Source organism: Rhinolophus ferrumequinum, chromosome 15 (assembly GCF_004115265.2).
Source record: "Rhinolophus ferrumequinum isolate MPI-CBG mRhiFer1 chromosome 15, mRhiFer1_v1.p, whole genome shotgun sequence".
NCBI classification, from domain to species: domain Eukaryota; kingdom Metazoa; phylum Chordata; class Mammalia; order Chiroptera; family Rhinolophidae; genus Rhinolophus; species Rhinolophus ferrumequinum.
Window position 1 is genome coordinate 27377784 of NC_046298.1, and position 25309 is coordinate 27403092.

General features: G+C 41.1%; 1 protein-coding gene across 1 annotated transcript in view; it reads left to right on the forward strand.

Moving 5' to 3' along the window:
• Positions 1–25309, forward strand: part of GAN (gigaxonin) — a 60203-nt gene that overhangs the window by 2291 nt on the left and 32603 nt on the right. The window lies entirely within an intron of this gene.

Here is a 25309-nt window from a genome sequence, read left to right on the forward strand (position 1 = left end):
GGCCCCCAGGACAGCTACGGTGGCTTCGCCCACCGCCAGGTCGAGCGCCTTACGGGTCCCTTGTCCCCCTGGCGTTGACCCTGTACCGGGGCCGCAATCCCCTCGACATCTGTCCTCCGATTCCCACAGCCCGGCGCTCGCCCGGGCCTCCGAGCCCCGCAGGCCCCCAGACGCCGTCCTGGGCCGGCCCGCGACCCGCATCCGCGAGCAGGGCGAGGCCGCGCCGGGGAAAAGCCGCCCCCCTCCGCCGGGCCCCGCCGACCGATCCCGGCTGAAGTTTGCCGGCCGTTCGCCTCCAAACCGACGCGCTGTCGGCGGGGCCGGCGGCCCGGAGCGCCCCTCCCGCGGAGAAGGCAAACAAACAACTTCCACATCGGGTGTGGGCAGAGGGAAAACCCTATTGGATCTTCTCCTTGGGACAGGCGATCTGACCCCCAAGGCCAACGTTCTTGTCAAACGTGCTTTTTCCACTCGTGGGAATTCCGTTTAAAATTAGGGCTGTGTGTTATAGACATAGAGAATTTTAAAAGACTTACTGTAATTCTCCGGATGTGGTCACAACTCGAGGACCAGGAGATTTTAGCCACTCAGAGGACATTTTAAAACTTGAGTAAAACAAAGCTTAACCTGATTTGCCATCTCAACTAACCAGATTAAAGATTGATAAGATAAATGCTTAACTAAGTGTATCAGATCTTTCAGGGGGCTGTTAACTTTTCTTACAGCGACTTTCTTGCAAACTGGGTTGATCTTTTAATAAAAGAAAAAAAAAATGCTAAAAGGTAGAGAAACTGCCCAGTAAGCTGGTTAAATATAGACTAATAATAGTAGAGAGTGGCTAGAATTGATAGGTCAGAAAAAGCAAAATCATGTGTACTGCATTCTTAATGCTCTGTCCTAACAGAACTCAGCACACAAACCACATCTTAACCTTCGCATCAGGTAGACATTTGTGCTCACTCGGAAGCAGTTCAAGTGCTCCTGTAACTTCTCCTGGCTCTCTCTTTTGTAAATCCATTTGCACTCTTTGTGGATTTAAAGGTGGTGGTGGGGGCCAGGGTGGGGGGGGAGGTAAGTCTTTGTTACTTGGGGATTTGATTGCCAACAGAACAGCTCATAGCTGGCAGTTCAGAGGTTTGAGCAATCAATCTCAAATTGGGATCAGCAAGCCGCAGTCTTCCGAGCGTTGGGGAAATGTTAGGAAAACTACTCTAAGAATGCATTATTGTTGTTGTAGTTCTTTAAGTGGCATCCAGGCGGCTTAGAAGAAAATTGGAAATCCCTAAATACATGCACTCTATCCCCTTTTCATACTGTATTTTTCGTCATAGCACTTACAGCTCTAATGTACCCTATGTTTTACGCGTTTACTTTGTTGATCTTCCCCACCCACAATGTAAGCGCAGTGAGGCCAGGGATTTTTCTTCTGTTCATTATTGCGTCCCTGGCAGCCAGAAAGAACAGTGCCTGGTGGTTTAGCAAATGTGTTGAATGAGTGACTGCCCGCCTTGCTACCACCGCAGACTGGACATTAGAGGGTGGCTCTGTTACATTTCCATTTCTTCTCAATTATCCCTAATTGAGAAGAGCATGGGACCTGCTTTCTCCTTCCAGCTTTTACTTTTATAGCTGTGAGTTCTGGTCGATGACTTGCTCTTGGCTTCAGCTCACTAGTCTGACAAATGACGGATAAAATGTGTCTCTGTCTCATTGAATCTTTGACCAACCCTGTAAAGGAATATGTAATGGTGCTTTGAACATCTCACAGGTCTGCACATAGGTCTATAATGATGAGAGTATGCACTGTTATATCTAATGAATTAGGAAAGGTGAGGTATTCACTTGTGACATGGTGACACATAACGAGAATAGTAATGTGAAATGTTAACTTATTTATAATACTGTGTTTTCCTGAAAATTAGACCAGGTCTTATATTAAGTTGTGCTCCAAAAGGCGCATTGGGCTTACGTTCAGGGGATGTCATGCTGAAAAATCATGCTAGGGCTTATTTTCCAGTTAGGTCTTATTTTCGGGAAACATGGTAGCAGTAATTTAGGTGTGAAATATTGCCAATCAAAGTAGCTTAGCCAAAGGGACTTCAGATTTCCTATAGTCCAATTTTGTTACTTTCCAAATCAGAAAATGGGGCTCAGTGGACATTAGTGACTTATAACGAGGATACTAGAACTTAATGGTTTATCTTACTTACTGGTTTAATCTTTTCCTGTGCTTTATCTTTGGTTTAGCATTTGTTTTTCCTCCTGAAAATCTTAGTTATCACACCACTCTAGAAGGACTTTTAGTATAAAGGGAGAAAGCCAGGAAACGCAACTTTAGCAACAAACCCTAATAAGCTGAAAAAAGGTTGTTTAGAGTATGTGTCATGCAACCTTAGGATACAGATGCTACCAGAAGGCAGGCAGGACCTTTCATAGCCCCTCACTCAGCTCACTAAGTGGGATGCTGCTTTTGCAACACACCCTCTTCCCAGCTTTTCCTCATTCTGACCCCTGAATAACATTTTTTCCTTTGGTTTGTTGGTAAAACTAAATCTAAATGTAGCCAATGACCTTTAAGAATGATGAAGTTTAATTCATGAATAAAACGACTTACAGAATCTTTCTTTTCTCAGCAACCCTGAGACCTTCTGGGAATGTTCCCTGAGGCTTACAGGAAATTTCTCTTTCTTCTGAATATTGCAAAGTTTGCTTTGCTTCATGTCTGAGGCTTTTCTGATTCTGGCACAATCCCATTGGTCTGATGTGGAGTTCAGACTCCTTTCTCTCAAGAGCTGTGGTTCTTGTGGAGTAATGTATGCAAGAAGGATTTGAAAATGAATTACTGTGTGATTTTGTAGTAACATTAAAGTAGCTTTGTACGGGTTCTGGTTCTGTATTCACTTCTGAGAATTTGGGTTTTTCTAGGTATCTGTTGGAATATTAGTTTGGAGAGGAAGAGTCCCAAGGTTTTTGGATCCTTTGATGAGCCAGCCAACAATAAAAATGGCAATTTTCCCCTTCTCGTTTTTTGAGAGAAAGCTGGTCTAGTGAAGGTGGAGTGGAGACATCGGACAACTTTTCTGGGACTTAGTTTCCTCACGTATAAAGGAGGGTTGGTTGGGCCACATGAACAACAAAGCCCCATAAGTCTAAATTATGTGGCTCTCAGCAATTTTTGTTTTGCTTTGTGTGTATATGTTGTGGGGAGGGGGTTTGTTTCTCTTCTTTTAGTTTTACTGCAACATTTAAGGTTTGTTATACATTGACATTAAAGCATTTCCTTTGTCCTGTCATATAGGACTTGGTTGGGGATTCTACTATACAAACCCGGCCCTGTAGAGTTGTTTTGTAACAAGCATTTACTTTATGCTGTTAATCTGGATGTGCTACAAGGCCTAATTATTGATGAGCCTGTTTTGCCATTTAAATATAAAATTTGACTCGTAGATGATGCTGATGAAACTACTTAAGGAGACTAATAAGGTCTGTAGGAGTCCGAGTTTCATAGTAACATAGAAATTATCATCCTTTCTCTGGGCATCTGAAATTTGCCCTGTAGTTTATGGGCACCAAAGTCCATTAGCATTGTCTGCTGTGCACAGAGCATGCTGTTAGTCTCCAAGTCCCTTTTCTTCCACTTGTGCTTTGAGCTTCGTATATAGCAGCTCCTGAATGATCGTCATAAAGATTTTGAATAGTTATAACCTATTAAGTTTCTTAATGCTCAAGGGTTCAAGTAGAAGCTCCAGCTTCTGAGATTCTTGCTGAATCCTGAGATTCTTAAAATCAAGTTGACTATACCTGTCCCTTGCTGTGCTTTACAGTGATGGAAAAGGATATAAGTTGGGCCTGAATGTCTTTTAATGGATCTAGGCCTTGTTTGTTTTTAACCATCTGTGATAAGACATCCTAACTTAAACTGCTTAAAAGGATGAAATCTATCCTGAAGGGCTTACAGTCACATGGTTGAAAATGATTTTTTTTCTCCTCCTTCCCTTCTTCTTACTCCTCCTTCTTCTCTTCTTTTTCAGTATTTGCAATCGTGTTTCATTAAACCCTATTCTTACATGAATTTTTCTTTTCTTTTTTTTTTAATTAAAGTTTATTGGGGTGACAGTGGTTAGTAAAGTTACACAGGTTTCAAGTGTACAATTCAGTAATGCATCATCTATATATCACATTGGTTTTTCAAAAGTGATATTAAAGTATGTTCAGTTTTAGAAGATGAAAGAAGTATTTCTCTGGGCTTCTAAGGAAACTAAGCACTTGGGAACTGGAGCTCTAAGTTTAACCTAGATTACTCATTTCAGCTTAAAGTTATTTGTTCATTTATACAAGACAGCAATTGCTGCTGTTGGTAGCAGTGAATGCTCTAATTCTGGAGAGCTTTTTGAAAGGTTTCAAGTGATGAAACAAATCAATAAAATTCTTGTTAGACCAGTGAATCTAACATAAAGTGAAATATTGAATGTTTAGATTTATTGTAGAACTTTTCTGAGGGTTATTTTGAGTAACAATGTAATGTGATAGAAGGAAAACCTAGCTCTAGTGAATACCTGTGCCCTTAGACTTCTGCATCTTACAGTTTGTATTTTCCCCTGTAAGTCCTCTTCAGTGTTCTTAGAGTAATTTTTATATAATTTAGAGCATCAAGCAAGTGCTTTTCCACATAGAAACGCTGGTTCTTTGGAGTTAGATTTGCATAATATAGACTAAGCATCCAGATTACAAAACCACCTTATCCACTATTGAAACTGTTAATCAGTTCGTCTCATGATCTCAAAGTGAGGCTTAAAATCTAGTTATAATCCATAAAGAAAACATAATAGGACAAATAAGGAGTCATTTTGGCTTATGAGTACCATGAGCAAGTCCTTAGGGAGCTATATCATCCTTCTGAAGGATACAGGTCTATCATTTTGTGTACTGAAGCTTGTAGTAGAATGAATGATTTGTGAGTTAGAACTCTAGGTTAGGGTGTGGGGGTGCGATAAGTGGCAGGGTATGGTTGCCAACTTTGAATTTGAGTGCCTCCCTGGTTCTTTGCCTCCTAAGACATGATGAGTCCGAAAAAGGAAGGACATCAAAGGCTCAGGTAAAGGTGACAGCTGTAGCTCTACGGAGAGTAAGGGCCGTGTGTCCAGCTAAGTGCCCTCCAGTGCTCAGCCAGAGTTCTTGATCCCTGTGCTCAGAAGAGCAGAAGTGAAGTCATCTTCCCAAGTATTTACTGCCAGAGAGCGACTTAGCTATCAAATGATGATCTCATGTCTGCTGCTGCCATTTCTCTGTGGGAATCAGTTATAATCTTTTCTCCTCTATTCAGAAACATTAGAAAAATAGAATACTGAGGGAACATAAGATCTTGGTGAAATATTTTGTTAGAGAATACAGAGATAAGCTTCAAACAATAAATCTTTGAGAAGCAGGGTATATCGTAAATGGGAGATGGAAGGACTGGTTTTAGAAAAGACACTGTCGAATAATGGACTATAGACAAAATGTCCTGCGTTTTCCTCTTTGGGAGTTAATGTATTAATGATTATAGAATCTTAAATATATATTTTTGCTCATAGGTATTTTGTGATTCTCTCCATTACTAAGTATTTCTGTATCTTTTTAGGAACAATTTTAAAGACCATTTGATGCTTGTGATTTTTATGTTAACATGGTAAGATGTGTAGAAATATTGGGAAACATAGTTTTATATCAGTGGGTCCCTGAACTGGAGGAAACCTCACACGTTTAGGATGTGAGGTTTGTATGAGTCTCTTCTAACATGTAGAGCACGTTCATTCACTGGGAGTAGCTGGAAGTTTGAGGAAAGTAGGATTGCGAAAAGCAATGGAAGAAAGACCATTGGTAATTGTTTCCCGTCCTCTTCCTGCCATAGCCCGTTCTACTTCAGGGGTGGAATGGGAGCCCAACTGGACCTGTCGTCTTCTGGTAGTCTTCCATTTGGTTAGTAAAAGGAAGAATTTCCCATCAGCGTCTTGCTTGTCTCCCTACATTAGAGCTAGCGTGGGCAGTGTAGACTTACAGCAGATTAGGGGCTTCCCTTTGGGTGCAGTCTGTTTGTTTGCTTGCTTGCTTGTTTATTTTCCTGCCTGGTGCCTTAACAGTACTGACTTGTGTGAGCAGAGCTACCAATTTGGTCCTCTGCTTGAAAATGATAATCCCCGTTGTTAGCAAGGAGGAAGTGAGCTTCTTATTATCACCTCCTGCAGTGGGGCAGGGACAGAGTAGTTGCTTTGCTTCCTTTGTTTACCATCTTCTTTCCTATTGGTGGGAAAGGGGTTTATGGAAATAATTCCCCACTGTCACAGCTGTTGCTACATTCTTTAGAAATGCCATCACTGCGGGAACCCATATGCTTGTGGGATTGTGCTTACCGTTAACAAATCACAGTTCAAGAATTAGCATTGTCTAAAAGTGTTGAAGTGTACTGTGTGTTAATTCATCACAGATAAAGGTCCCAATGAAGGGACCTTGTGTAATTAGTATTGACTCTTTAGGGGCTTGATTGTAGGTTTTTATTCAACAAATACACAGGAATACTCAGTGTCAGCACCAGTAGGTGCTGGGGAGACAGTGGTGATAAGACAGACAGAGCTGACATAGCAGTAGTTTACGGAACACTACACCTTCCGTGGCTCCACTGTCTTTCTCACGTGCTGGCTACCATTTGAGTGCGTGCTCAGTCATCTCCTGAATACTGTCAAACACTGTCAAAACTGAGATGGAGTAGGTCGAGACTGAAATAACTCAACTGACTTTTTCTTCCTCTTTGGGGTTAGTAAAGAAAATAAACATGGTTTGAAAATTATTTATGATGTTCACTTAATTTTTCAGTACTGTATATCCTAGTGTTGTGTGGTAGTATCAGAGTTTCAAGAATGGGGCTCCCATTCCACCCCTGAAGTAGAACTGGGCTATGGCAGGAAGAGGACAGGAAACAATTACCAGTTTATTTTTGGAGTAGGCACTTCTCAAAATCTGCTTTAAAAGTGTATTTAAATAACTTATCAGATCATTCACTACTGTATTAGTAACCCCAATTAATCACGTTTACAGAAACAACTTTTTAAAAGTAGAGAACATAGATTCTTGGTCGAGGTTCCTAATGTGCTTGTTCATTCACTAAACTTTTGAGCATTTATGGGTGGCACAGCCATGCCCTGGGCAGAGGGCTCCAGCCTCCGTGGAATCCAGCTGGGGAGGCAGACAATAGAGAAGTCTAATTACCGAGACGGAAGGGCTGCACGTGGTTGCGTGGTTGCTGCTGTAGACGGAGTGAAGAGCACACCGCTCTGGGGAAGTGCCCTTTAAACAGATCGGAAGGAGGAGGAGGGATCCAGGAGAGCAGAAGTGGGCCGGGCGGGAGGCGTGTGCGGCGAGGGGCACAGGGGACAGAAGTGCTGCGGTCTGGAGACAAGAACATTGGCACACCCGGCAGCAGAAGAGCAGCATGACGAGATGAGGAGCAGCGGGTAGAGTGGCGTGAAGCAGGGTTAGGGGGTGGGTAGGACTCGCTCGTCCTGAGTTCAGGTTGGCACTCACACTGCTCCCCAAGGAGATTGAACTTCCTCTGTAACATTTCCCCGAGTTGCTGAATGTGTATTGGTGGGGTGTGGGAAAGGGACCCAGGAAAGTCTTCCAACTTAGTTTAGTCCGCGTGAGAGTTTAGGTTTTATTGTAAGGGTTATGGAAAGGCATTGCTGGGTTTTAAGAAGGAGAAGGTATAGTCTCATTTAGGAGGGTACTGCAGTTGTTCCCTCTAGGAACAGCTAGGAAATAAGGGTGCCTCGGATGAAGGCTTGTCAGTGGAGTTGGAGTGAAGTGGCTGGAATAGAGATATTAGCAGTAGGACTTGTCAATGAGAAAGAGGAAGACCAAGGAGAGACAGGTTCCCTTCTTCACCCCCAGCAAACAATGCTTAGCTTCACTTACTGAGAGTATTAAATTAGGGACAGTCTGAAAGATTCTGCGAAGTACAGAACCTGTTCTCAAAGTTATGGCTCAGCTGTGGAAAAACAAAGAATGGAACGAAAGCTCTTTTAATTGTATAGATACTTCTGGCTATAGGAGTTCTGTGGAGGGAGAACTACTCAGGTGACTGCATAGGGTTTCAGGAGGAAACAGAATTTGAGCAAGACCTTGGAGAGGAGGAGAACGGGGTGAGTGGGGGGGTGGGATAGGTACAGAGCTGGGCACAGAGAACCAACCATTCAGGGAGAACACAGGTGTGAGCGCAGGAACATAAGGTATGCCCTCAGGGTAGTAGGTACACTGGACTGGACTAGAGGCCTGGACAGCAATGTGGGAAGTAGATGGGCAGTATTCTAGAGTGCGGGCAATTAGATTGTGATTTTCGTTCAATCAGTAAGCACTAGGAATAGAACTGGAGCTCTACCTTAAGAAGGTGTCTTTTTTGTATGTTCTCAGGACCGGGAGGGCACGACTGGAGTTGCCGAATGATTCAGATTAGCACAGCATGGTGATGTCCAGTGGCCAAGTTCAGGGATTAGGGAAGAAAGCAAGTGTCTGCTACTTGAATATGGGAACTAAGGGTGAGGAAGCAGGAAGCCTGGCTGCTTAAGGAAGGCGGGGGAAATAATCTGTCTTTGATGTGTTGAATTTGAGGTAATGTTGCTGTCCGAACACCTTATTTATGCTCTTCTAGCTCTTGAACATTCTAAGGAGTACTTCATGTATCTGTGAATATGAGTGTTTTTGCCCGTGCTTCTTGTCTCTGCCTTTCTTGACCTCCTGCTCTTATCTGGCAGATACATTCTTAGTCATCCTTCTGGACCTGGTTCCAATATCCCTTCCTTTGTAACATTTTTCCAATTTGCCAATCACTCCCTGCCACAGGCTCCTGTAGTGTATTGCGTGTACCTTCAGTATGCTTTCATTGTTGCCGTATCAGTGGGGGAGAAATAGAGCAGAGAAATGCACTGGGTGCTTTTAAAGCCCTCATCTTTTATCTCCAGGGCCAGAGGCACTAAATCCATTAGTGGAAATTCTGCACATAAGAGAGTTGAGTTGCCTGCAATTTGCAAGTACTGATGAAGAAGTAGAAGATCAGAGCTCAGGAGGCTGTATACACACTGCTTCCAAATAGGACTAATCTTGTTGCTATATATAACATTTTACTGTGTAGCTGAATATGTGTTGGGAGCTGGGGGAGAGGGACAAAACCTTCCAACAGAGTTTAACCTGCAAGAGAGTCTTCATTTTTGGACTGATTTAGATGGCACAGTTTACAAAGTCCATTTCTGGTGCCAAGAAACCTGGGAGAAAAAGGGACCAAATTCTTTATTCAGGAGTAGTAACTCCAGGGAGAGAGCTTTTGTTGCAGCATGACTAAAGAATTCACTGAAAAGCATTCATTCCCTTGACAACATTTTGGAAGGCATTTTCCAGCTTCGGATTGTTTGGAGAAGTTTATAACAGTAGATCATAAACTAAGGAGGTGCCAGAAGCATAGAGGTGGTTTTAAGATTGAGTTTAAAGATGTGAAAGTGCAGCTTACTCAGGAGCTGCCTCTCGTTTATTAAAGGGAACTGAAAGGGGGTGTGTTTCAGCTGTAGTTGTTTTTTGTTTTGTTTTTCTCTACTCCTACTATCTCTTTTTTTAAAAAGAAAAAAGAGACAGTTTCTTAACTGGCACTTAATACCTTGGCTTGAACTGCTTTGAAAGGATGAATTCAAAGATGATAATAAATTTATATAAATTCTCACTTTTCCTTTGAATTTATTTGGGAGTTCTACTTTCTCTGCCTTTGAAAAGGCCTAAACCTTCCTTCTAACTCTTTACATTGGGAGAGAAAGAATGGAAAATGAGTAGAAATATGGACCTACTTCTGAAATATGGAAGTTTTGTAGTACCGTGTTTCCCTGAAAATAAGACCTAGCCAGACAATCAGCTCTAATGCGTCTTTTGGAGCAAAAATTAATATAAGACCCAGTATTATATTATATTATATTATATTATATTATATTATATTGGACCCGGTCTTATGTTATAATAACACAAGACCGGGTCTTATATTAATTTTTGCTCCAAAAGACGCATTAGAGCTGATTGTCTGGCTAGGTCTTATTTTCGGGGAAACAGGGTATTTAGTGTCATTTCTATAGAAGGGCAAAAAAGCACCAGATCAGTCAGTTCCTAGAGAGAGAAGACTTGTAAGAGTGCTCCCAAATCAAAGGGGCTTGCTCTTGAGATGATCTTTGAATGTGGTCTGTAGGTTATAGAAGGAGCCTCTTTTAATAACATCTGAGAAATCATACCTGAGTAGAAAATCTGGAACCGTTTGACAGGTTGGGGCACGAATGTCTTTCTTTTATGTGTGTTTCCAAAAGGTCAGGGTGTGACCAGAACAAGGATTCAGGTTTGTTTCATTCTAGAAGAATTTTTTGCTTCACAAGTTGCTGCATCATAATTCTGTCTTTGAACTCATTTTAAAATTTTTAACATGCATTTTAAAACCTTGTCTTTTAAGACATAAATTTTATTGAGGGCTTTACTTTCAAAATTACAAGAACTAGATTTAAATTTTACGAATCTATGTTTTACACAAAAAATTATGGAAAGTCACAGGAGAGTTTAATTATTTATGTTACCTTAAATTAATTTCTGGTTCTGAACAGCATACTTAATACATTGTTATAGTAATCTATATATACACATTATTTATGGTTTATCTTTCCACTTGCAGTCATTTCATATCCCTCTTATATCTCAATATAATGCTCATAATCATTTTTAGTAGCTATTTGTTATTACATCATATTGCTGCTGTTCCGTATAATTTGCTTCATCATTCCCTGATTTGACATTTTAATTTCCCGGTCTTTTATTCTTCTGTAACAAATTATAAAAAAGCTTTAGGTTTGTTTTGTTTTTTTCCTTTGTGTATTTTTTGTAGGTGCCCATAAACCCACTTTGGGGGCTGTGTCCCAGGTATGTCTATTTCTGAAGATAGAAACAGATTTGTGCTGTTATGTGAAACCAGATTATTGTCCAGGAAGACAAATTATTATCTAAAGGTTATAGAAGGATAAATAGCCTCTGAAAATCGTACCAGAATAGAAAATCTGGAACTGGCAGTGTGTATCTGACGTTTTTTCCTCAGATCTATCACCATTGCCTTGTTACTTTTGCAAGTGGTTTCTCAAAGTTATTATTATTTTTTATTAAAGTTTATTAGGGTGACAATTGTTAGTAAAGTTACATAGATTTCAGGTGTACAATTCTGTAATACATCATCTATAAATCCCATTGTGTGTTCACCACCCAGAGTCAGTTCTCCTTCCATCACCATATATTTGATAAAGTTATTATTTTGCACATCTGTTAGGCTGGATTTTAAAATGTTGTGTGTTTGCTGTTGTAAAAACATTTAGAGCAGGATTTGGCAAACTGGCTCGGTAAAGGGTCAGGCATATTTTTGGCTTCCCAGGCCACATATGGTCTCTGTCACACATTCTTCTTTGTTTTTGTTTTAACAACCTTTTACAAATATAAAAACCATTTTTAGCTCAAAGGTCATACTAAAACAGGCTGTGGGTTGTCGTTATTTGACCGTTGATGCAGAGTATTAGATTTTTAAAAATTTGGACATAAAAACTTTAGCTCTGAAGATCACCTTTAATGCTGTTTAAATGTCACCTAATGATGATTTGCGTTCCAGTCTTCCATAGAGCAGGAATCCACATCGGGGCTAATTCTCCCTGGCCTTCCCTCCCTTGCTCCCCCATCCATATTCTCCTTTTACTTCTAGGATGTTGTTCTGTTGTGTATCTTCGTCCTTCTCCTGTATTTTTTTTCCCCCTTCTCTTCTGGCTCCTTTTTCATCGCATAAAAGGATGCTTAAGTCTTTTCCAGTGCCTGGCATATAGAAAATGTACAAATGTTGAATGACTGCATCTGGTAAAAGGAAACAAACTCTGTGTCCTTTTCTAACAAGTGCACGATTTCCTTTGCAAGCAAGATTCTTGAAAGAAGCGTGTTTAACTTGTCCATGGTCTCACCTCCTGTTTTTGTCTTCACTTTGCACTTAGACTGCTATATTATCTCTCCATTAAAACTGTTTAAAGATTTGCTAAATATAATCACCAAATCAAATAAAAACTTTTAAGTGTTTATCTTACTTGACCTGTCTGTTGTATTTATCACTCTTGGTCACTTTCTTTTTTTTTTATATATATTTTATTGAGGATTTTTGTGTCTGTATTATTAGAGATATTAGCCTGTAGTTTGTGTTTTTTTTTGTTTTTGTTTTTTTAAGATTTTTATTGGGGAAGGGGAACAGGACTTTATTGGAGAACAGTGTGTACTACCAGGAATGTTTTTTTTCCAAGTCAAGTTGTTGTCCTTTCAATCTTAGTTGTGGAGGGCGCAGCTAAGCTCAAGGTCCAGTTGCTGCTGCTAGTTGCAGAGGGCACAGCCCACCATCCCTTGAGGGACTCAAGGAATCGAACTGGCAGCCTTGTGGTTGAGAGCCCACTGGCCCATGTGGGAATCGAACCGGCAGCCTTCGGAGTTAGGAGCACAGAGCTCTAACCGCTTGAGCCACCAGGCCGGACCCTCTTGGTCACTTTCTTGACACTCGGTCTCTCCAGGCTTCGCTGACACCTTTCGTCCCATTTCCCCTACAGTCTGCTTTTCTGGCTCTCCCCTGCGTGTCCCTACATGCGATGTGGCACAAGATCCTGTCCTCTCCCTCTACTCTCTCCATGACAATGTCATCTAACCCAAAGAGGCCTCTACCCCGTGCTCCCTCCTCAGCCCCAGGCCTGTATACCTGGCAGCCTACAACGTGGCCACCCTAAACCCAGCTCCCTCTCCCTCGCCCTTCACTTACTGTACTGGGTAATGTAGGAGCAGACTCCCCAGGAGGAACCTGGAGTCCTTGGGGTGCCATCTCCTCCCTCACTCCTTAGCATTTCATTGATGCTGGGAACTATCATTTCGACCTCTGCTTCTCTGGGATCTGTCTCCTCTGCACCATTGCCACAGCTCATGGGTTAGCTTTTGTTAGTTCTGAATTGTGATAGGATCTCTTACTGCTTTGTCTGCCTCCGTGCTCAGTTCCCATCAGTCTTCCACACGGCTACTGCCGGAGTGATGTTCTGAGAATGTAATTAGATCATGTTTAAAACTCTAATGTCTTGAGAGACGTGGTTGACTCAGGCACTGAGGCATAAAAAATACACCACAAGCCTTTTGTGCCAGAAAGTAAGCAGGTGCTCGAAAGAAGATAGAGGCTTTTTTTTTTTAAGATTTTATTGGGGAAGGGGAACAGTACTATATTGGGGAACAGTGTGTACTTCCATGACTTTTCTCCAAGTCAAGTTGTCCTTTCAATCTTAGTTGTGAAGGGTGCTGTTCAGCTTCAAGTTGTTGTCCTTTCAGTCTTAGTTGTGGAGGGCGCAGCTCAGCTCCAGGTCCAGTTGCTGTTTTCTAGTTGCAGGGGGCGCAGCCCACCATCTCTTGTGGGAGTCGAGGAATCGAACCAGCAACCTTGTGGTTGAGAGGAGGCACTCCAACCAACTGAGCCATTCGGGAGGCAGCTCAGCTCAAGGTGCCGGGTTCGATCTTAGTTGCAGGGGACGGAGCCCACCATCCCTTGCGGGACTCGAGGAACTGAATTGGCAACCTTGTGGTTGAGAGCCCACTGGCCCATGTGGGAATCGAACCGGCAGCCTTCGGAGTTAGGAGCATGGAGCTCTAACCGCCTGAGCCACCGGGCCGGCCCCAAGATAGAGGCTTTTTGAAAGAACATAGGAGCCAACCTGAAAGAACTCCCAATGACCAAAGTTGCAATAATTTGAGCAAGAAAATGAGTATCAATAATGTTACATTATAATCCATAGGATAAACATCCATGTGTCTAGGGATGAATAAATGGATGAATAAAGAAATAAATGGAGTAGACTGCTCTCTCTTACAGAAGAGTTTCAATTAATAAATATAGAAGGAATAAGAGGATAGAAAATCATCATTTGAACACCATAGTAATAATTGTTGCAGGCAAAATCCACCAATGGATACCAAAATTAGTGGGCAAGAGTTTGAGGAGAAAAAGGATATTTGTGTATTCTCAAAGTATCTCCTCCAATATATTTATTTATAACAGAGGGGAAAATAGTAACTTGAAGTTTGTAGTAGAGAAGCCCAGCAGACATCACCAGGGCCAAGCGGCCAAGATTAGCATCCCCAGTAATAATACATGTCAACATCATGTTCTCCCTGATACATGTGGAGAATGCCTTGTCATCACCTTTGTGGTTCCTGCCAACAGTGCGTCTCCTCAGTCTAATCATACGAAATGAAACAAACCCACGTTGAGGGGCACAGTACTGACCAGTACTCACCAGTACTCGAGCTCTTGAAAGGTGAAGAAAGACTGGAGAATTGTCAGAGCTAGAGACACAACAACTAAACGCAGTTTGGAACCCTAGACTGGATCCCAGAGCAGAGAAAGGACATTATGGGAAAACTGGTGAAATTTGAATAAAGTCCATAGTTTATTTAGTAGGTTTGCACCAATCTTTATTTCTTAGTTTTGATCATTGTACTGATTACTTAAGCTATTAACATTAGTTAATAGAGGTTAGATGAAGGATATACCAGAACTCTACAATTCTTTAAAACATTTTATAAGTAAAATTATTTCAAAATAAAAATATTTTTGAAAAACCTCCTCATGAGTGGCTCCATTTCCCTCAAGGTGAAGTCCCAACTGGTTCGTCTGGTGTGCAGGTCCTCTAGAAGCTGGCCCCTCTCCTCCATGTCTGCTCTGCTCGCTAACCTTGCTGAACTACTTGTGTTCTGTCCATTCTCAGTGCCTTTGCTGTCCTCTCTTCTTCCTCCTAATATGCCTGTAAAATACTCAGCTAAGACCCAGGTCAGGGGCCATCTCTATGCAGCCCTCTCTGTCAGCTCTCCCCAGAGAGGTGACTTTTTGCCTCCCTTCTGCTTAGCACAGCGCCTGCCCCACACTATACGGGACTTGTCACGTCCCGTTGGTCTCCTCCAGTCTCTGACGGTTCCTCACTCTTCCCTGGTCTTTCACGGCGTTGGCACTTTGGTGAGTACTGGTCAGTTATTTTGTAGAATGTCCCTCAACCTGGGTTTGTTTGATTTCTTACAATTAGCTTGAGGTTATGCATTTTGGGCAAGAATACCACTGGAGCAATACTGCGTCCTTTGCGGTACATCATATTGGGGGGCCCATGATGTTATTTTTGTCCCCACGTTGGTAATGTTAGTGTGATCACATGGTTAAAGATGTGTCCACCAGGTTAATCCACTATTTTTCTCTTCGTAATTAATAAATTATGCAGTGATGCTTTGAGATTATGTAAATAACAGACATACCTCAGATATATTGCTTCCAGACCATGGCAATAGAGTGAATATCTCAATAAAGTGAGTCATATGAATTATTTGGTTTCCCAGTACATATATAAATACCATGTTTCCCCGAAAATAAGACCTAGCCAGACAATCAGCTCTAATGTGTCTTTTGGAGCAAAAATTAATATAAGACCTGGTCTTATTTTACTACAATGTAAGACCGGGTATAATATAATATAATATAATATAATATAATATAATATAATATGATATAATACCAGGTCTTATATTAATTTTTGCTCCAAAAGACACATTAGAGCTGATTGTCCGGCTAGGTCTTATTTTCGGGGAAACACAGTCATTAAATGTATACTATACTGTAGTCTAGTAAGTGTGCAATAGCTTATATGTAAAAAAATAATGTACATGATTTAATTAAAAAATACTTTACTGCTAAAAAATGCTAACCATCATCTGAGCCTTGAGCAAATTGTAATCTTTTTGCTGGTGGAGGGTCTTACCTTCAATTTGCAAGAAAGCACAATGTCTGAGAAGTACAGTGAAAAGAAGCATACCTGTATTCCATTCCTCATCACTTTCACTCATTATTTACTGTTCACGTACACTTTGTAGCTCAAGCATTCCTTTTGTTATTTGTTAGTTGTACTCCTAAATTTTAGGCTTAAGCAGCTGGGTAGCAAATAATAACCATTTTCTAAGAAGGGGACAGATGGGGGAGGAGTAGGCTTTTCGCAGGCTGGGAAAAAAGATTTATTGTGGAACATAACGGACACTAGATCACAGAACAATGCTAGAAGCTTCAAAGAAGTGGGTTGAAATCCAAACTCCTAGAAATGACTGCAGCATTTCGTTTTACTGACATGAAGCCCATGGTGAGAAGTAATAGTTTGTCAGTTCCTCAAGGATGGGGACCACTAACTAGTTGAAATCTGATATCTGACTCTAAACCTAGTACTTAATTCTGTGTCTGGAACAGTGAAGGGACTGGCTGTATAAAACAGTCATTTTTCTGACACTACGGTTTTTGTTGGTTTGGTCACACTTTATATCTTTCCCTCCAGGGATTTGTGTTTCTGCCAGGTATAATTAATGTCACTTGTAGTTATGCATATCCTCAGTCCCTGTGATATTGTGTGTCCTCTCTCTCTCTCTCTCTCTCTCTCTCTCTCTCTCTCTCTCTCTCTCGGTTCTTTGAGTTGTTACCCTGCTTAAGATGTAATTCACACTTTCATGTTCTCTTTTCAGAAAACACTGTCTTCCCTCAGTTAAATTTCCCCTTTGTTCAAATCACATGACTGTCGAAGGCATACACTTTCTTTTCTCGTATTTCTGTCAGATATCGATGTATTTGGAGATGGTTACTAAGGGCAGATCAAAACATGAAGTGCTGTATTTCATCTTCCGGGTGGCTGATGTGATATCGGGGGAAATGGCAGACTTTTTATGACCGCTCTTGTGTTGCATAGTCGGGGGGCAGGGAGGTTGTCAGGGAAGGGTAGGGCTGTGGCTGTGGCCTCTTCAGAGTAGGTTCTGCATCCTCTGCTTCAGCTTCTTTACCACACGGTGGGTTGGTGGGATGGCACCTGAACAGTAACTGCTTGGTTTTCCAGAAACCTTTCCTAATCTCATTTCCCCATCACTTTGTCACTCCTAATTTTCCCATGCAGTGCACTGGTGATGGTGACTAGAAGGCAAAGAAGCAAAGGGACATGGCGCACTAGACAGTTAGGCTTGTTCACAAACTGTAAACCTCCTGGACAACCAGCCTTAGAGTCCAGTTTACAGGTGGCCTCAGCACGAAGGTCGAGTAGTGCACCGTGGACGTTAGCTTTGCAGTGGTAGAGAACTTGAAAGTCAGTTTTGGCACTGCTGACTAGACAACAGCCTCTGGATTGGGTACCAGGGAAAGCATCACCTCCTCAGTGTGGACAGACGAGCGGGATGCAGAGCAGGAAAGCTCGCAACTGTTCAGCTGGTTAATAATGCCATTTCTAGCTGTTGTGCACATTTTATTTCAGGGCCACTTTGTTTCAGTAACTGACACAAATTATTAAAACTGCAGCATTAAAATCGAACAGTTCCCCAACCTGGCTGTGTGTTGTTATCAAGTCCATACATATTTATCAAGTGCTCATTCAGTGTCAGATACTTTATGAGGTAGGAAAATAGAGCAGTAAACAAAGCAAAGTTCCTGTTTTCGTGGATGTTGTCATTAAAAAATGTGGTTTATTAGATGGTGATAATGAAGAAGAATAAAGCAGGAAAGGGGTGGGGTGTTACTTTAGATAGAGTGCTACCTGGGCTGCTCGCTAGAGGTGTTCTTGGAGTGGAGATCTAAAGTCAGTGAAGGGTTAAACCATGTGATACGGGGAGTGGGAGGTGGGGAGAACAGGGGAGAAGGGAATGTGTCAGAATCAGCTGGGGAAGTTTTTAAACATGGACCTGATGTAGTTGGTCTGGGATGGGACCCAGGGATCTGCTTTTCTATAAAAGCTCTCCAGAAGATTCTGGAAAGCCAGGTTGGGGAGCTGCTCTTAAAACCCATTCAACTTATGAGTCGTTCCAGGATCTGTGTGAGGAAAATGTCTTGATGATAAATAAGTGAAAACCGTAATCTCTCTAGGTAAAAAGAATTGGAGGCAGAGAGAAATGAATAGAGGGAAATTAAAGGAAGTAATGAAGGAAAAGAAATAGTATTTAGCCTCTGTTAGAATGCCACTCTCGTAATCAAGTTCAACTCCTGGAGTCAAAAGGAGGAATGTGACCCCAGTTCTCGTTTTCCTTTACCACCTGCTGCTCTAAGTGGACCACGGTTAGGCAGGTGGCAGTCCGGGGCGGGTCACACAGCATCGTACCTGTGCCTTCTGGTTTCTGCTCCTCACTGCTCCCCGCTGTGCTTGGCCCTGTAGGAGGAGTGCCTCCACGGTTAGTTAGCCTTAGGTCACGGTGCTGTGGGAGGGGAGCTCGTCTGGAAGCCAGTCGGTGGCCCCTGGCTCAGAGCGCACCACATGCCTGGGAGCTGCCTTGGGGCTCCCTCTGGGACCCCTGGTCTAGTCTCAGACTTCCATGTAAGTGCTGTTCCATGCAGATGGAATTCTTGAGTGGTAGGGACAGTAGATAGCCGGGGTCCTGACTTACCACTCACAGAAAAGCAGGCCGTAAACCGCCTGGTCCTGACAGCATGCCATCTGCCCGTGGAAATATTACCTGCAAAGTTTTATTTCATTAAGTCGAATGAGGACTAAAAAATATATTTTTAAAAATAGACTTTCTGTTTTGGGAGCAGTTTTAGGTTCACAGCAAATTTGAAAGGAAGGGACATAGATTTCCCGTGTACCCCTGTCCCCACACGGGCACAGCCTCCACATTATCAACACCCCGCCAGAGGGATGCCTTTGGTACAGGTGGCACCTACACGGACACGTCACTGTCACCCAAAGGCCATAGTTCACAGTAGGGTTCACTCTTGGTGCTGTGCATTTTGTGGGTTTGGACACATGTATCCACCATTGTAGTATCACACAGAGTAGTTGCACTGCCCTAAAAATCCTCTGACTTAAAAATCCATTTTTGATGTTTTTTAGGAGCTGATGAAGACTAGAAAGGAGGGGTTGGGGCAGCCCCTGTAATGTCTACTTCCCACAGGAACGTAGGTGATTAGTTTGGCCTCCGTGGGCAAATGGAGTTGTGAGCCCGAGCCCCTCTGCACGTATCTCAGAGAGCCTGCTCTCGGTAGCTCCACAGTTTGGGGCCATATGTGTAATGCCATGAATCCCCCCAGAATGTCGTAAATCTTGACTTCTTGAACATTGCATTCTCTTGCTTTTCACTTGAATATGTTTCATTGCTTTTATTGGAGACAAGCTTTTGCATCATAGGGGAAGAAAAGTCACTTAGACTTATTCTCTGTCACTGTTAAATCACATCCTATTCAGTAGTGGCTAACATGATTCTTGGAAGAGGATGACCAGGCCTGATTACCGGGTTGTTGGTACGGCATTGAGACACATTGAACTTTTTCAGCAATTGGTAGCCAATAAGAAGAGGACTATATATATAACCAACAGAGTGCTTTGGCTCCATTATGCTTCTTTAAAAGTTGTAGACCTCTTTCATGGGTATAAAACTTTGAATAATACCAGCGTCTTTATTAGCTAATAGCCAACCACTTTTTTCTTATGAAACCTCTTTTTAGTGTTGTCTGGAAAAAGAAAAATTGATTTTGTTTCACTTCTATTCAACATTAATAGAACAGAAAATAAATGCTTGCCCAGAGGATGAGTGATTGAAGGAAAAATAAACTTATACTGCACGACCCACAGAAGGCATATTATAAATCCTGGATAACTGATTGAGGTGACTGGACTCCGTGCTCTAGGTCTCGGTCTGTCTCCAGAGCTGATTCTTTGCACTAGGTCTGTGTGGCCTGTTTTCATTTTAGCAGGTTAGTCCAGAAATGGTCAGGGATGGAAGCGCTGTCGAATCACCTCATTTAACCTCTTCTCTTTACAAATGGGAAAACAAGGGCAGAGAGGGGGAAAGTCTTGCCCTAGAAACAGAAACTGGGGAAGAATGTGACAGGCAATGATATTTATATCTGAATACCTGAGGCCAGTTTTATCATACTCCCAATTATTTCTAGTTTTTTCAGAGTGTTAGGAAATTCTCAAAGTGTGGTATGTTAAGACTGCTGCATTTTCTAGGAGAAAGTTTGTAAACTGACATTACATAATAAAAAAAACAAAAACAAAGATATTGTGACTTCAATAAATTTACACATGACCCTGTTGCTTCTCAGGGCAGAGCTGGAAAGCACAGAAAAGAACTGTTGATTTACCTCCATATGGTAAATCATATGGGCTAACTTTACATAAGGACTAACTTTCGAAACAAAACTATCAGTTATTAACCCTTTAGCTTAGTTTTTTAAAACATAAATTTATTAACTCATTCAGTTCATTGAATTCTCAGTTATGTGTGGCAGAGGAGATAGAAATGATATGGAAGATGAGAAAATTATCAATAAAAAAGGGAAGCTATGGAGAAGTGTTGGGCTAGAGGAGTGACAAGGATAGTTAATTGGTAGCTACTGGAAAAATTATGGTATAAAAATTAAGGTATTTACTGAAGGAAACAAATGTGTAACAGAATAGAACAAAAACTAAAGGTATATAGAGATTTAGTTGGGGAGTAGGGGGAAAAAGTGAAGAGAAAGGGAAGATAAAACAAGTTCATGAGGTTATTAAATGAGAAAGGGATGGTGACTATCTAAGAAATGAAAGAAGGAAGTGACTGAATGACAATTGGTATGAAGCAAGATTATTTCACAGTAGATTTGAGTGATTCTTACTACGTAAGATTGGAAAGACCAACTTTCACTATGTTCTTGACAGACAGATGGTCATCCAGCACACTGAGATGTCATCTATAGGCTGGTGATAGTCTGTGAATTGTCACCTGTCCACAATAATGTATCGAGAGTAAGAGTTTAGAAATTCTTTTAGCAATTTGACAGAGTAATTTTATGTCTGTTGAATCGAATGATAAAATAATTGGAGCCTGTATTTTATGTCTGTTTAATTTCATTTTTCTAATAATTTATTTTTTATTGTGGTATAATTGACATATAACATTATATTAGTTTCTGGTGTGCAAGATGGTGATTTGATATTTGTAATATTGTGAAATGATTACCACAATAAGTCTAGTTAACATCGGTCACCATACATAGTTAATTTTTTTTTTTTATTGTGATGAGAACTTTTAAGATCTACTCTCTTAGCAACTTTCAAAATATTCATTTGGGATGGATGAGAAATACAAAAACACACCATGGATAATTGGGGAAGCATCAATTAACCCCTTGCTACTCAGAATGGTCTGTAGACCGGCAGTATGCATTGCCTGAGGGCTTGTTACAAATGCTGACACTCCGGCCCCAGCCACAGACCTTCTGAATAGCAACCTGCATTTGACAAGATCCTCAGGTGACTCATATGAACAGTAAACTTTGAGAAGACCCATGCTTCAATCCTTTCAGTGTTGAACGGATGAAATTATTAGAAAGCTTTTCCTCATACTGATTCCAGTTCTACTTCACTGTACCTGAGGTCATGCAGGAAAAAATGTCTCATGTGACAGCACTTCAGATAGTTAAAGGCCACCATCAATTCAAAAACATATTTTACAAATGATTATTGAACTTTTATTCTTTGTAAACTGCTGGGCTAGGTTATGGGGTTATAGTGACAAAGAGGACTCTGGCCTCAAGGAACTTAAAGTTTAGTAAAGGAGATAGCAAAGGGGATATTTATATAAATACCACAATAAAAATGATGGACTCATAATATCAAGTGCTGGGGAAATTTTCAGCAAGAAAATTATTTTTACCTGTATGGAGGTGAGGGTGGAGGTCCATCCTATGGCAGGAGGGAGTGATACAGAAAACCTTTTTGTGGAACTAGTATTTTAATTACAGTTGACCCTGAACGACGTGGGTTTGAACTGCATGAGTCCACTTACACATGGATTTATTTCAGTAAATGTGTACAGTATTGTAAATGTATTTTCTCTTCCTTGTGATTTTCTTAATAACATTTTCTTTTCCCTAGTTCACTTTATTGTAAGAATACAGTATGTAATACATATACAAAATGCGTGCTAATTGACTATGTTTTCAATAAGGCTTTGGCTATTAGTAGTAAGTTTTTGGGGAATCAGAAGTTGTATGCTGATTTTCAAGTGTGCTGGGGGGTCGGTACTCCCAATCCCCCTGCATTGTTCAAGGGTCAACTGTAGCCTTTAGAAGATGGGTAGGAATTGGATGTGCACAAATGGTATTGGGGGGAGGTCAAAGGCAGGATAGGAAAATGAGAAGGTTTGAGGGCAGGTGTAAAAGGGTCTGAATTTAAACCATAATTAATATAAAGTTTTGTAATTTATCGTCAGACGTTTAGAGACTTTGTACAGTAATTTATTTTTTATGGGCTTTGAAAACAATCTGGTTTCATAGAAGTCTGAAATGGTCAGTGCTCGTGTTAAAAGGAGTCTTTTTTTCTGTCCTTTTAGCCATGACTCTGCCTCCCACTGAGAGAAAACTGTACTCTTTAAAAGGGACCCTTTTCCTTGTAAAAACATATGACAGTATAGTTGTCTTTTTTAAAAAAAACCACAAACAGTGATGGAAGGAGAACTGACTCCTGGTGGTGAACACACAATGGGATTTATAGATAATGTAATACAGAATTGTACACCTGAAATCTATGTAATTTTATTAACAATTGCCACCCCAATAAATTAAAAAAAAAAAAAAACACAAACACAAAAAACCAATCCAGTCACATGGTTCAAAAATGAAACAGGGCAACAACGAGCAGTCTCCTTGTAAACAGTCCCTTTCCCCCATCGGCCCATTCCCCCTCCCACCAGCAGCCACAGCCCACCTGCAGGCACAGCCCCTCTCGCTGAACATGAATTACTTTATAAATAAGAACAATGGATTCTAGGTTGAGCCTCCTCTGAACATATTTTGGAGCTACTGTCTTTAAATTGGTTAGCAATTCTCACTTGAAGTCTAGTCAGAAAGAAACCACACTTGAACAAAGAAAGTTTAATATAAAGAATGAATTATGACAGGAGATTGGAGTAATGAGGGATTAGCTAATAAGAATTAAAGAAAACTCTTTTTAAAAAAATATAGAAATAGCTGATATAAGAAGCAGCCTCCACCACCAGGGCTGAGATCCAGCCATTATTGGACAGGGCACAGCCGTAGCTCACTGCATGGCAGAGAAGTCATACTGGTGGGACTGGCTTGAAAACAGCCCTCTGGAACTTGCCAGAACTTTGTCCTCTACGGTGCCTGGGAGAGCTGTTCATGAGGAGGTGTCTCACCAGAAACTCTCTACTACAAAACTGCCTGAAAGAGATTTTTGGGGGGTGGGGGTGCTGCAGGGTGCTGCTGGCAGGTGTGCATTGCAGGAGCCTGAAACTGAAAAGCAGGCTGCATTGTAGGAGCCTACCAAGCTGCTATACAAGAACTAGGAAGCAAAACTCTTTCCTCTCTCGGTGTCTTTCCAGTGCCCTCTACTGAAAAGCTTAACATTGGAAACTTATTTAAAAGGCTCACATCCATTTTCACAGAGCGTGCAAAAAAAGGGTGAATTTGGATATGACAGTCGATATATTGATAACCAGCCCAGTGACTAAAAAATACAAATAGTCATGACATCCCAAGTGAAGCATTACTGGAAGATATATCTGCTGCCAAAATAGTATATGATGCATTTCAGAACCAAATATTAATGTTTTCGGCATTATTCTTACCACTTATACTATTTTTCTCTCTTGATTAAAAATTGACTGAAAATATTTTTCAGTTTTAATAAAAGTGTCAGGCATATAGATAAACCTAGGGTGCAGCAACAAGAAATGAAATACCCTTTCAGTGAAACTATTAGTTCAGTAGAAACTATAAAGGCAGGAATAGTAGATATGAAATATAGGGAGGAAACAAAGTTGTCTGAGTATCTTCCCTATACCTTCAGATCATTATATATTCTATCAATTTTATATTAGAGGTCTACCAAGGCCTCCTCCTGGCACTAGAATGGTCTGGCTTCCTCCCACTGGTACATAGCTATTATACTAGGACTATCCTTCACCATTCCCTGCATTCACTTCACTTCTTTCCTGTGTTGGATCATGTCTTTTTAGTATCCTGGATCATTCTCTTTATTGATGTACTGCCTTGTTTGTTGGGGCACATTTTCCAACATCATTCTGAGAAAGGTTGCATGGGGGATAAATTGTGTTTAGACCGTGCATAGCTGAAAATGTCTCTTAGCCTGACATTTGATTGGTAGTTTGGCTGGTTATAAAAATCTAAGTTGGAAGTACTTTTTTTCAGAATTCTGAAATGATTTCCCCTTTGCTGTTTAACTTCAGTTTAGAAGTCTGAAGCCATTCTGATCCTATTTTTTTCTTTGTAACCTTTTTTTCTTCCCAGAAACTTATAAGATTTTTTTCTGTTTCCAGTATTCTGAAGTATATACCTTGAAAAGGGGTTATTTCATCCATTATGAACACTTACTTGATAATATTCTCCTTTTTTGTGGGGGGGCATCTCTATTTTTCAGATGTTCAAACTTCTGGACTGATCTGCCAGTTATTTTTTAGCTTGTCCTCCTGTTTTCTATCTTTGTCTATTTGCTGTCTTTTCTGGGAGATTTCTATACCTTTTTATTTTGACATTACATTTAAAAAAGTTTTTTTGTAGCCCTTAAAATTTTGTTGTTGTTGTTCTCTGAATGTCCCTTTTTATAGAATACTATTGTTGTTTCCTGAGCACCATATCCTCTTTTCTCTCTGGGAATATTACTGAAAGGTTTTCTTTTTTCCTTGACTTTTCATCTTGCATAATCTTTATTACCTCCCAAGTTGCCTTTGGTTTTTTTCTGTTGGTTTTGGTTGCTGTCATTCTTTCTCAGACATCTGTTGAATCCTGTTTGCTCAGTTTTAATAGTGGGGTCTAAAGCAGAGTTTCTTGACCAGAATGCAAAAAAAATGTGTTAAAGGTGTGTGAAGATAATGATGGTATCAGCTCTCAGAGTGGTTGAGCAGCATCTGGGGAGGCTGGGGTCCCCTGTCCACCCCTGGCCTCCACACAGCCTCATCTGTTTACCCCAGAAAAGATTACATTTTCTATATATGGTGTGAAATGAAGAAGCTTCAGAAGTGCTGCTCCAAAATGTATTGGGAGCTCAGACTCTGTAAGTTAGGCTTATTGACTGTGGGTTTCACTGTTGCATGTTCAAGCTGGGTCATTTCCTTGGGGCATACCTATGTCCATGTCTTTAGGTCCTTCCTTTTGGGCTCATCAAATCCTCCAGAAGAGTCTTCCAGTTTTTTGCCTAGAGGCTAT